Source organism: Oncorhynchus masou, chromosome 25, assembly GCF_036934945.1.
Source record: "Oncorhynchus masou masou isolate Uvic2021 chromosome 25, UVic_Omas_1.1, whole genome shotgun sequence".
NCBI lineage: Eukaryota > Metazoa > Chordata > Actinopteri > Salmoniformes > Salmonidae > Oncorhynchus > Oncorhynchus masou.
In genome coordinates this window covers 46256373-46268606 of record NC_088236.1, presented here as the reverse complement: position 1 = coordinate 46268606, position 12234 = coordinate 46256373, and positions in this window count along the sequence as shown.

Here is a 12234-nt window from a genome sequence, read left to right as displayed (position 1 = left end):
TTGGCATAATTAAATTACACGAACCGATGATCTTCATTAGAATGCACTCCCAGGAATCACAGTTCCACAATAAATGCTTGTTTTGTTCGATAATGTCCATAATTTATGTCCATTTATGTCCAATAGCTTCTTTTGTTAGGGCGTTTGGTAAACAAATCCAAAAGCGCGATCTGGTCCATTTGGACAAAACATTCAAAAAGTTATATTACAGGTCAAAGAAACTTGTCAAACTGAGTATAGAATCGATCTTTAGGATGTTTTGTACCATTAAAGTTCAATAATGTTCCAACAGGAGAATTCCATTGTCTGTAGAAAAGCAATGAAACGAGAGCTACCTCTCAAGTGAAAGCGCATGACTGAGAACGAGGCTGTAGGCAGACCCCTTTGTCAAACAGCTCCCATCCGGCCCCCCTTCACATGAGCAGCCTGAAACAATGTTCTAAAGACGGTTGACATCTAGTGGAAGCCTTAGGAAGTGCAAAATAACCCATATCCCACTGTGTATTCGATAGGGGTGAGTTCAAAAACTACAAACCTCAGATTTCCCACTTCCTGTTTGGATTTTTTCTCAGGTTTTTGCCTGCCATATGAGTTCTGTTATACTCACGGACATCATTCAAACAGTTTTAGAAACTTCAGAGTGTTTTCAATCCAATACTAATAATAATATGCATATATTAGCATCTGGGACTGAGTAGAAGGCAGTTCACTCTGGGCACTGTATTCATCCAAAAGTGAAAATGCTGCCCCCTATCCCAAACAAGTTTTAAGTTAGTTATTACAGTAGTCATTTTGGCTACTGTGGATATTTAATCATAATGTAGCCCTACCAGTGTGGTCTACCATCAAAAACAATGGAGAACAAACATCCATAACATTTTAACATTTTAACATAGAAATAGCTGTTCTATCGTTCAGCCTACAGTAGCAGCCAATATGTAGTGTTTAATGTAGGCCTACATCAAATCCAATTTTATTTGTCACATGCGCCAAATACAACAGGTGTAGACTTTACAGTGAAATGCTTACTTACAAGCCCTTAGCCAACAATGCAGTTAGGAAAAAGTGTTAAGAACGTAGTTAATAAAATAAACTGAAGTAAAAATTGTATAAATCAAATAAAAAATAAGAACATTTTTAAATAATTAAGGAGCAACAATAAAATAACAGTAGTGAGGCTATATACAGGGGGTACTGGCACACAGTCAATGTGTGGTGGCACAGGTTAGTCAAGGAAATTGAGGTAATTTGTATATGTACAGGGTAGAAGTAAAGTGACTATGCATGGATAATAAACAGAGAGCAGCAGCGTAAAGATGGGGGTGGGGGGACAATGCAAATATTCTGGGTAGCTATTTGTTTAGCAATGATTGGCTTGGGGGTAGAAGCTGTTAAGAAACCCTTTGGACCTAGACTTGGCACTCCGGTACCGCTTGTCGTGTGGTAGCAGAGAGAACAGTCTATGACTAGGGTGGCTGGAATCATTTTTGGCCTTCCTCTGACACGGCCTGGTATAGAGGTCCTGGATGGCAGGAAGCTTGGCCCCAGTGATGTCCTGGGCCGTACGCACTACCCTCTGTAGTGCCTTTCGGTCGGAGGCTGAGCAGTTGCCATACCAGGCAGTGATGCAACCAGTCAGAATGCTCTTGATGGTGCAGCTATAGAACTTTTTGAGGATCTGAGGATCCATGCCAAATCTTTTCAGTCTCCTGAGGGGGAATAGGCTTTGTCGTGCCCTCTTCACGACTGTCTTGGTGTGCTTGGACCATGTTAATTTGTTGGTGTTGTGGACACCAAGGAACTTGAAGTTCTCAACCTGCTCCACTACAGCCCCGTCGATGAAAATGGGGGTGTGCTTGGTCCTCCTTTTCCTGTTGTCCACAATCATTCCACAGACATTCCATGAGACTTTTGAAAAAATAAAATGTTTATCCACTTTTCCTTCAGACAATGAGGTGACTGAAAATGTTGTTGGGTTGTTTGCTACCCTCTGCCTATTGGCTACTTCGCTTATTCAAGCCTGTCTCAAAATAAAACACTGCCTCTTTAAGACGAAAAAAGCTCAACTCCTGACTAGCTTTTGAAAAATGTCTAGAAATGCACATTTTGTGCTCTTGTAGGAAGCAATCACTCCCCATTTCTGACTACAAATGATCTTTAACTGCGCTAATAACTCGCTAACTAGAAAAGGATATTAACAAATGTACAAATGTGCCCAAGTCACAACATGTAGCTCTCGCTTTGATTTCAAAACAAGCGCATCTACTCACAACCACTTATGCTTGTACAAACAGGCACAGATGCATATATGGCAGATGGTCTATTTGTGTATAGGCCTACTGCAGCTCTGATTGGTTGTGTCGCCAGTCTGTGTAGAGTACAGGCCTGAGTCGAGCCTGTCAATGCAATAGAATCCTACTGAGATGCATTCTGTTTACAACAAAATCTCCTGCACAGTTAGTTCTTGCATACTAAGTCTTGCATAGTTTGTTTGCTTTTGCTCATATCACATTGATTCGATCACAGTTCCCACAGTAAAGGGAAATGTTGATAGTGTTAACTAACACAGAGAATTCAAGAAAGTTGAGTGAAGTTCAATCTTGTGCTTTTCTGCGTGGGCTGATATTTCTCCTGCACTGCAGTCCTGGTTAGAAATTACATTGCCCCTCACTATAGCTGCACTTTTACACATGGCCAGACATAATGGTCTTCTCCCCTTTTAATGCTCTTCTGCTCATCCTTGAAAGATGCCATAAGGTCTGAATTAGACACCAAAGTCGACATACTGTACAGGCTAAGTAATACAAAATTATTTGTTGATCTACTGCTATGCTAACTATCTAGCTAAAGTGTAGTCAGTGGCTAGCTAAGACAGAGAAAGGGGATGGAAGAGGATCAAGACTTTGTTCAATTCATTTCAATACTGCACATTGATTCATCATGGACTGGGCACAGGTCTCCGATCGAGGAGCTTACTGCAGGGATTTGTCTCACTGAGGTCTTCGTTGTAAATTAGCATTTGAAATTTGAGAGTAAATTGAGGCAAATATACTGATCAAATTCACCTTGTCCGAGGTAAGCCAACACCAAACACATACAGTGTCTTGCGAAAGTATTCGGCCCCCTTGAACTTTGCAACCTTTTGCCATATTTCAGGCTTCAAACATAAAGATATAAAACTGTATTTTTTTGTGAAGAATCAACAACAAGTGGGACACAATCATGAAGTGGAACAACATTTATTGGATATTTCAAACTTTTTTAACAAATCAAAAATAGAATAATTGGGCGTGCAAAATTATTCAGCCCACTTAAGTTAATACTTTGTAGCGCCACCTTTTGCTGCGATTACAGCTGTAAGTCGCTTGGGGTATGTCTCTATCAGTCTTGCACATCGAGAGACTGACATTTTTTCCCATTCCTCCTTGCAAAACAGCTCGAGCTCAGTGAGGTTGGATGGAGAGCATTTGTGAACAGCAGTTTTCAGTTCTTTCCACAGATTCTCGATTGGATTCAGGTCTGGACTTTGACTTGGCCATTCTAACACCTGGATATGTTTATTTTTGAACCATTCCATTGTAGATTTTGCTTTATGTTTTGGATCATTGTCTTGTTGGAAAACAAATCTCCGTCCCAGTCTCAGGTCTTTTGCAGACTCCATCAGGTTTTCTTCCAGAATGGTCCTGTATTTGGCTCCATCCATCTTCCCATCAATTTTAACCATCTTCCCTGTCCCTGCTGAAGAAAAGCAGGCGACTGATTGTTGTCCTATGGACAGAGTCTCCCACCTCAGCTGTAGATCTCTGCAGTTCATCCAGAGTGATCATGGGCCTCTTGGCTGCATCTCTGATCAGTCTTCTTGTATGAGCTGACAGTTTAGTGGGACGGCCAGGTCTTGGTAGATACTCCTTCCATTTCAATATTATCGCTTGCACAGTGCTCCTTGGGATGTTTAAAGCTTGGGAAATCGTTTTGTATCCAAATCCGGCTTTAAACTTCTTCACAACAGTATCTCGGACCTGCCTGGTGTGTTCCTTGTTCTTCATGATGCTCTCTGCGCTTTTAACTGACCTCTGAGACTATCACAGTGCAGGTGCATTTATACAGAGACTTGATTACACACAGGTGGATTGTATTTATTATCATTAGTCATTTAGGTCAACATTGGATCATTCAGAGATCCTCACTGAACTTCTGGAGAGAGTTTGCTGCACTGAAAGTAAAGGGTTTGAATAATTTTGCACTCCCAATTTTTCAGTTTTTGATTTGTTAAAAAAGTTTGAAATATCCAATAAATGTCGTTCCACTTCATGATTGTGTCCCACTTGTTGTTGATTCTTCACAAAAAAATACAGTTTTATATCTTTATGTTTGAAGCCTGAAATGTGGCAAAAGGTCGCAAAGTTCAAGGGGGCCGAATACTTTCGCAAGGCACTGTACTTAGTTTGAAGTGTTTGTAAAATTCACAATGTGAAAAATTATTGGAACCATTTCCGTGTTTGACCGCGAGGTTTGATGGGTATTTCTCCAAGTCGCAGTTGAGCTTCAACACCGGCGTTCGTCCTTGTTTCGCTGCCTATACGACACTTATCTTTGAATTTACATTTTTCTCCAAACAGCTAACCCCACTGTCTCCCTCTCCTGTGTGGAGGCAAACTGCTGATTCCAGGGGTGGGAAAGGCCTACATCGGCTAAATCCAACAAAGCTGGGGTGGCTCATGCCACAATCATGAAATGGTGGTACTAATCCCACCCAGATTGATTTCACCCAGAAACTCTTTCTGTGCCACAGAGCCCAACCCATTCTGTCTGCTGATCCCTCTGACAAAGCAACGTTACAGAAGTGCCAATTGAGCTTGAACAATCGCTTACAAAAGGGAGGCACTCACTCGGCCCACCCCACTGACCATACGTACCCTAGCACGCTGGGTCGCAGCCAGCCAGCCAGACAGCCCTGTGTGCTAGGGGGACTGGGTGCCCGTTGTTCACTGTTCAGCTGAATTAGATAATTTTGCCCATGTGTGTGACACACCAATTGATTGGAGATGAATAAGCTAGTAGGTCAGTGTGTAAGAGAGAGCTAAGACCTGAGTCACTACCATAAAACTGACTCACAGCTAGGTGAAAGGAACAAATACAATCTATTCTACAGGATCAAATGTGATCCTGGATGCAATCCAGAGCCCGAGGTCCCCCTTTGTGATTGAAAGCTCATAAGATTTGGGTCATAAGCTCTGTGACTAGACATAATACATTCTGTCTCTGTAGGGCAGTACGGAGAGCAGGTGTCACTCCCAGAATCTGGAGCAGGATCAGAGTGAGAAAGAGATCAGGTCCACGCAGTGTCCCTTCGTACACCTGCCCACTGCCACACCACCGCCTGGGCCCTCGTCTGGGCTCCAGAGAGGGGGGTATCAACCACCCTCGTCAGGACCCAGCATCTGAGCCCAGTCCTGGCTCGGTGCAGAGTGCTATGAATAGCCACGCTCATGAGAGGAGCCATGTTTTGGCACGTGCGGCTCAATGCCGCTCAGCATAGCACTCCCAGTCGTGTCACTACTTCAACGGTACTTTGGGGTTGCCATGGAAACAGGGACCAGTACCGCTGCCACTGCCCTGACATCGTTGCATGAGCTGACTGAAGATTCCTATTTGTTGAGACTCTCGCTCTCTCCCTATTTTCTCTTTCTCCTTTATCTCCTCTCCCCCTCTCTCTCTCTCTCTCTCTCTCTCTCTCTCTCTCATATCACCAAACTGGTGGGATTAAGACTTTGGATGCTCAGAGAGGAACTAGAGATTTGAAATGTTTTCTGGGGGTTATCTACTCAGTGTCTCTGTCACTATGTGTTTCTGGGTGCATAGCTGCAGTGGCATGTCATGTTCTTCCTGTGAAACTGAAGGGGCACACCTGAGAATGCTCATGATGTGTGTATGAGTATGTGTTCAACAAGCCGTTGAACAGGAGCTTCTCAAACTCCACAGATACAAGGGGGACTGCCACATTGCTCTTTTTCTCCCTCTTTCCCTGCTTGCTTGCTTCCTTCATCCACAGCCACACAGAGTATGAGGGATCCCCTTAATGGACATCTCTGTGTGTTTGAAGCTTTGACCTTTTATTGATGTCTAGCAGTCCCCCTGTGTTCATTTGTTTTCTATGGCTCTGAGGCCAGGCTGTGTGCTCAGTGCATGAATTGCTAAATTACCAGATTGAAATGTTATCACGATTGTACCCTGGCAGGCAGATGGGAATACAGGCAGGAAGGTATGCAGACAGATAGAGCAGTGGTGTCAAACATACAGCCCGGGAAGTCCAATCCGGACCAATGGATCTTCAGTGCATCCCTCCGGACCTCGTTGACGACCAAATGCTCCCCCTCCCCCATGGAAAATGAATTTGACACCCCTACTGTAGAGTCTGGTTCCACTCAAAGTTTTATACCGACCAAGTGGCATTTTCCTTTCCACCCTCACCTTGGCTAGTTCTTTTGATTGTTTAGTGGCTACCCTCTAGGCACACCGTGCCATTTCAATATTTGGTTGAGACGCTGATCAATGAGATTGCAACCTATAAAATCACACGCTCAAAATGACAGACAAAAGTTAGTTGATTTTGATTTTAGTTGATGTCTGATTTTCGGTTTAGTTGTCACCCAAATGTATATCACTATGCATTCAACCATTTAAAAGCACAGCCAAATTAAAATTGAAATATGTCAGACATTTTCTTTATTTATACGAAACAGATTGTGTTACCACTGTGATTCATCCAATAACAGAACCAAATGATGTGTCACTGATGTGATCTTCCTGTCTGGGTTGGCGCCCCGCTCTTGGGTTGTGCCGTAGCACGATGGTATACCCACAGCAACAAATAAAACATTCCCAAACTAGAAACCGTGGATTGATGACAGCATTCGTGCGAAACTGAAAGTGCGAACCACTGCTTTTAACCAGGGCAAGGTGACCGGAAATATGACCGAATACAAACAGTGTAGCTATTCCCTCCGCAAGGCAATCAAACAAGCTACGCGTCAGTATAGAGACAAAGTGGAGTCGCAATTCAATGGCTCAGACACAAGAGGTATGTGGCAGGGTCTACAGTCAATCACGGATTACAAAAAGAAAACCAGCTCCGTCGCGGACCAGGATGTCTTGCTCCTAGGCAGACTAAATAACTTTTTTCCTCGCTCTGAGAACAATTTAACACCATAGTACCCTCCAAACTCGTCATCAAGCTCGAGACCCTGGGTCTCGACCCCACCCTGTGCAACTGGGTACTGGACTTCCTGACGGGCCACCCCCAGGTGAGGGTAGGTAACAACATCTCCACCCCACTAATCCTCAACACTGGGGCCCCACAAGGGTGCGTTCTGATCCCTCTCCTGTACTCCCTGTTCACCCACGACTGCGTGACCATGTACGCCTCCAACTCAATCATCAAGTTTGCGGACGACACTACAGTGGTAGGCTTGATTACCAACAATGACGTGACAGCCTACAGGGAGGAGGTGAGGACCCTCGAAGTGTGGTGTTAGGAAAATAACCTCACACTCAACATCAACAAAACAAAGGAGATGATTGTGGACTTCAGGAAACAGCAGAGGGAGCACCCCCCTATCCACATCGACAGGGACAGTAGTGGAGAGGGTAGTAAGTTTTAAGTTCCTCGGCGTACACATCACGGGCAAACTGAATTGGTCCACCCACACAGACATCGTTGTGAAGTAGGTGCAACCTCAGGAGGCTGAAGAAATTTGGCTTGTCACCAAAAGCACTCACAAACTTCTACAGATGCACAATCAAGAACATCCTGTCGGGCTGTATCACCGCCTGGTATGGCAACTGCTCCGTCCACAACCGTAAGGCTCTCCAGAGGGTAGTGAGGTCTGCACAACACATCACCAGTGGCAAAATGCCTGCTCTCCAGGACACCTACACTACCCGATGTCACAGGAAGGCCATAAAGATCATCAAGGACAACAACCACCCGAGTCACTGCCTGTTCACCCCGCTAATCATCTGGAAGGTGAGGTCAGTACAGGTGCATCAAAGCAGGGACCGAGAGACTGAAAAACAGCTTATATCTCAAGGCCATCAGACTGTTAAACAGCCACCACTAACATTGAGTGGCTGCTGCCAACATACTGACTCAACTCCAGCCACTTTAATAATGGAAATTGATGTAAAAAATGTATCACTAGCCACTTTAAACAATGCCACTTAATATAATGTTTACATACCCTACATTCCTCATCTCATATGTATATACTGTACTCTATATCATCTACTGCATCTTTATGTAATACATGTATCACTAGCCACTTTAAACTATGCCACTTTGTTTACATACCCTACATTACTCATCTCATATACTGTACTCAATACCATCTACTGCATCTTGCCTATGCTGTTCTGTACCATCACTCATTCAAATATCTTTATGTACATATTCTTTATCCCTTTACACTTGTGTGTATAAGGTAGTAGTTGTGGAATTGTTAGGTTAGATTACTCGTTGGCTATTACTGCATTGTTGGAACTCGAAGCACAAGGATTTCGCTAGCACAAGCATTTCGCTCTCACGTACATTGAATATAGTTGCGGAGATCCTAGGTTCAGATCATACAGGCAAGAAAAAAACATCACCCAGATAGGCCAGTCATGTGAGAAACTCTTCATTATGCAAACGGTCAGACAAGTGAAAATGGTCAGTAAAGAAAACTTTAAGCTCGTCTCTCAATTTAAAGAAACGTGTCAATAATTTGCCCCTTGATAACCAGCGCACTTCTGTATGTTGTAAAAGTGTTACATGGTCGCTGCTCATATCATTGCATAATGCAGAAAATACATGAGAGTTCAGGGACCTTGCAACTGCTTTCACGCGCATTACCACTCCACTATGGTCTCCCTGTCATGGCTTTTGCACCATCAGTACAGATACCAGCACATCTTGACCACCAAAGTCCATGTCACAAAGATGTCTAGTACTTTAAAAAATATCCGCTTCTGTTGTCCTGGTTTCCAGTGGTTTGCAGAAGAGGATGTCTTCCTTAATTGGCCCCCCATAAAAACAACAACATATACCAGGAGCTATGCCACGCCCGCCACATCTGTTGACTTATCCAGCTGTAACGTATAGAAATTCAAAACATCTCCTGTCATGTCACTGATGCGTCGTGAAAAAGTGTTGTTTGAGGAAGGCATTGTCTGTATTGTTTTCTGGGCCTTTTCCCTCAGCCATATCTGTGGCAGCAGGAGGAATTAAGTCCTCCACAATAGTATTTGGCTTGTCTGTCCTAGCCACTCGGTAGCTCACCATATAAGACACTTCTAGCCCCTTCTTATTAATGGTATCTGTTGGTATCTGTTACTTTTATACATGTCTTACTACTCAAAAGTCTTAATTCGCTCAAAAAACTCATGTGGCTTATTTTTCAAATTGGCATGTTTTGTTTCTAAATGTCTGCGCAAGAGTGAAGGTCGAGTTGTGAGATAGACACACTGTGGCTGAGCAAAGGCACTACTCCCAATATAAGTAGACAGAGTAGTAGCTCTCATATTTGCGCCTCTTCGATGGGCCAACATCCCTTTAGGTTGCTCGGTGCTTTACGGGGTAAGGAGGCAGTAGCTCTTCGGCCACAACAGATTCACAATTGTCATTGTGTGCATGCTAGCAACAAATTATGCTGATGCTAGCATTGGATGTGCTCGTGGGAAGCAGAACAACTTATGGTTGGCGACATGTGCAGGTGAGGTACTGCTGGTAGTAGCAGTACTACCAGTAGAGCTGGTATGTGTCTCTGTGGACGCAGGTCTTACTTTTTTTAACCATACGGAATGAGCAGCAGCTATGTTTGTCTACATACGGACGGTTAGTGGAATTCCCACAAGAGAGTAACGGTTAATGTTATTGGATGTTAATGATATGACATTAAGGCTACCTGTATTTGAAATTGTGTTGTTATTTCACTTTTTGGCAGTGAAACAAGGCTACTCAGGCGAGAAAGAAAACATCACCCAAATGTATAGCCCCGTTGGAAAATCTAAATGGACTGTTTGAAAATGTGAATCACATTTTTATTTGGCAGAATTGTGCGTGCCCTTGTATCTCTAAAAGGTTATTAATGATGTAAGGTACAGCGGGAGTTTTTATAAGAGAGCTTTCTAAATGAAAACAGATCAAAGCATCAACCTACATGACAGAGGGCCAGAATATTTTCTGGAAGATAATGTACTGATGTGTACTAAACCTGTCTCCCATAATAAATCGAACGGCATAACAGTAAACTGCTTTTAACGGCTTTAATTAAGTGGCAGCTGTATTCATAAACATGAATGAATGTGCACTTCCTACTATTAAGCGAGAGGCTTGACTTATTTCTATAGAAGAAGCCCATTTTTACTCTCAGCTTCTTAACTTACTCATCAATATGCTTTTTAAAAAGACAGCTTCCCGTCTATCCAGATGCCTAGATATTTGTAAGCAGGGACACGATTGATGTGGGCACCATCCAAAGTACATATTGTATGCTTAAGCCATTGTCATGTGCTTTAAAAACAACATTGATTTACCCGCATTTAATACTATTTTAAAAAAAGACAGAGTTTCCGTTTATGCCTTTCAGAGACTAGTGTGTAGTGTGCATGTACAAGCACACACACACACACACCTGCGGTGTGAGTGACAGAGCAGCTGGGACATGAGTTATGTAATACCCGAGGAGGGGCTCCATGTTGTCTGACTTGTGTGCTGCTGGATCCCAGGAACCTACAGTAATATGTCTAGGAGCCTCATATGAGACAGAGACTCATATGTGAGGAGAAACAAACTATTATTGAGTTCATGCAATGCCTGAGCAAGTGACCTTGAAATGAATAGTGTGAGCATACATCCCTAACCATACAGGACCTTTCGCCTGCCTTTTGTCCGTACAGTGCCTTGTGAAAGTATTCACCCCCTTGGATTTTTTCCCCCATTTTGTTGCCTTACAACCTGGAATTAAACTAGATTTTTTTTTTGGGGGTGGGGGGGTTGTATCATTTGTTTTACACAACATGCCTACCACTTTGAAGATGAAAAATATTTTTTCTTGTGAAACAAACAAGAAATAAGACATTCATAACTATTCCCCCCCCCCCCCAAAGTCAAAACTTTGTAGAGCCACCTTTTGCAGCAATTACAGCTTCATGTCTCTTGGGGTATGTCTCTATAAGCTTGGTACATCTAGCCACTGGGATTTTTGCTCATTCTTCAAGACAAAACTGCTCCAGCTCCTTCCGGTTGGATGGGTTCCGCTGGTGTACAACAATCTTTAAGTCATACCACAGATTGTCAATTGGATTGAGGTCTGGGCTTTGACTAGGCCATTCCAAGTCATTTAAATGTTTACCCTTAAACCACTTGAGTGTTGCTTTAACAGTATGCTTAGGGTCATTGTCATGCTGGAAGGTGAACCTCCATACCAGTCTCATCCATAATTCCTTCTATTCTGACCAGTTTCCCAGTCCCTGCCGATGAAAAACATCCCCACAGCATGATGCTGCCACCACCATGCTTCACTGTGGGGATGGTGTTCTCCGGTTGATGAGGGGTGTTGGGTTTGCACGAGACACAGCATGTTCCTTGATAGCCAAAAGCTTAATTTTAGTCTCATCTGACCAGAGTACCTTCTTCCATATGTTTGGGGTGTCTCCCACATGCCTTTTGGCAAACACCAAACGTGTTTGGTTATTTTTTTCTTTAAGCAATGGCTTTTTTCTGGACACTCTTCCGTAAAGCCCAGTTCTGTGGAGTGTATGGCTTAAAATGGTCCTATGGACAGATACTCCAATCTCCGCTGTGGAGCTTTGCAGCTCCTTCAGGGTTTTCTTCGGTCTCTTTGCTGCCTCTCTGATCAATGCCCTCCTTGCCTGGTCTGTGAGTGTTGGTGGGTGGCCCTATCTTGGCAGGTTTGTTGTGGTGCCATATTTTTTCCATTTTTTAATAATGGATTTAATTGTGCTATGTGGGATGTTCAAAGTTTTAGATATTTTTTTATAACCCAACCCTGATCTGTACTTCTCCACAACTTTGTCTCTGACCTGTTTGGAGCTCCTTGGTCTTCATGGTGCTGCTTGCTTGTTGGTGCCCCCTGCTTAGTGGTGTTGCAGACTCTGGGGCCTTTCAGAACAGTTGTGTATATATACTGAGATTATATGATCATGTGACACTTAGATTGCACATAAGTGGACTTT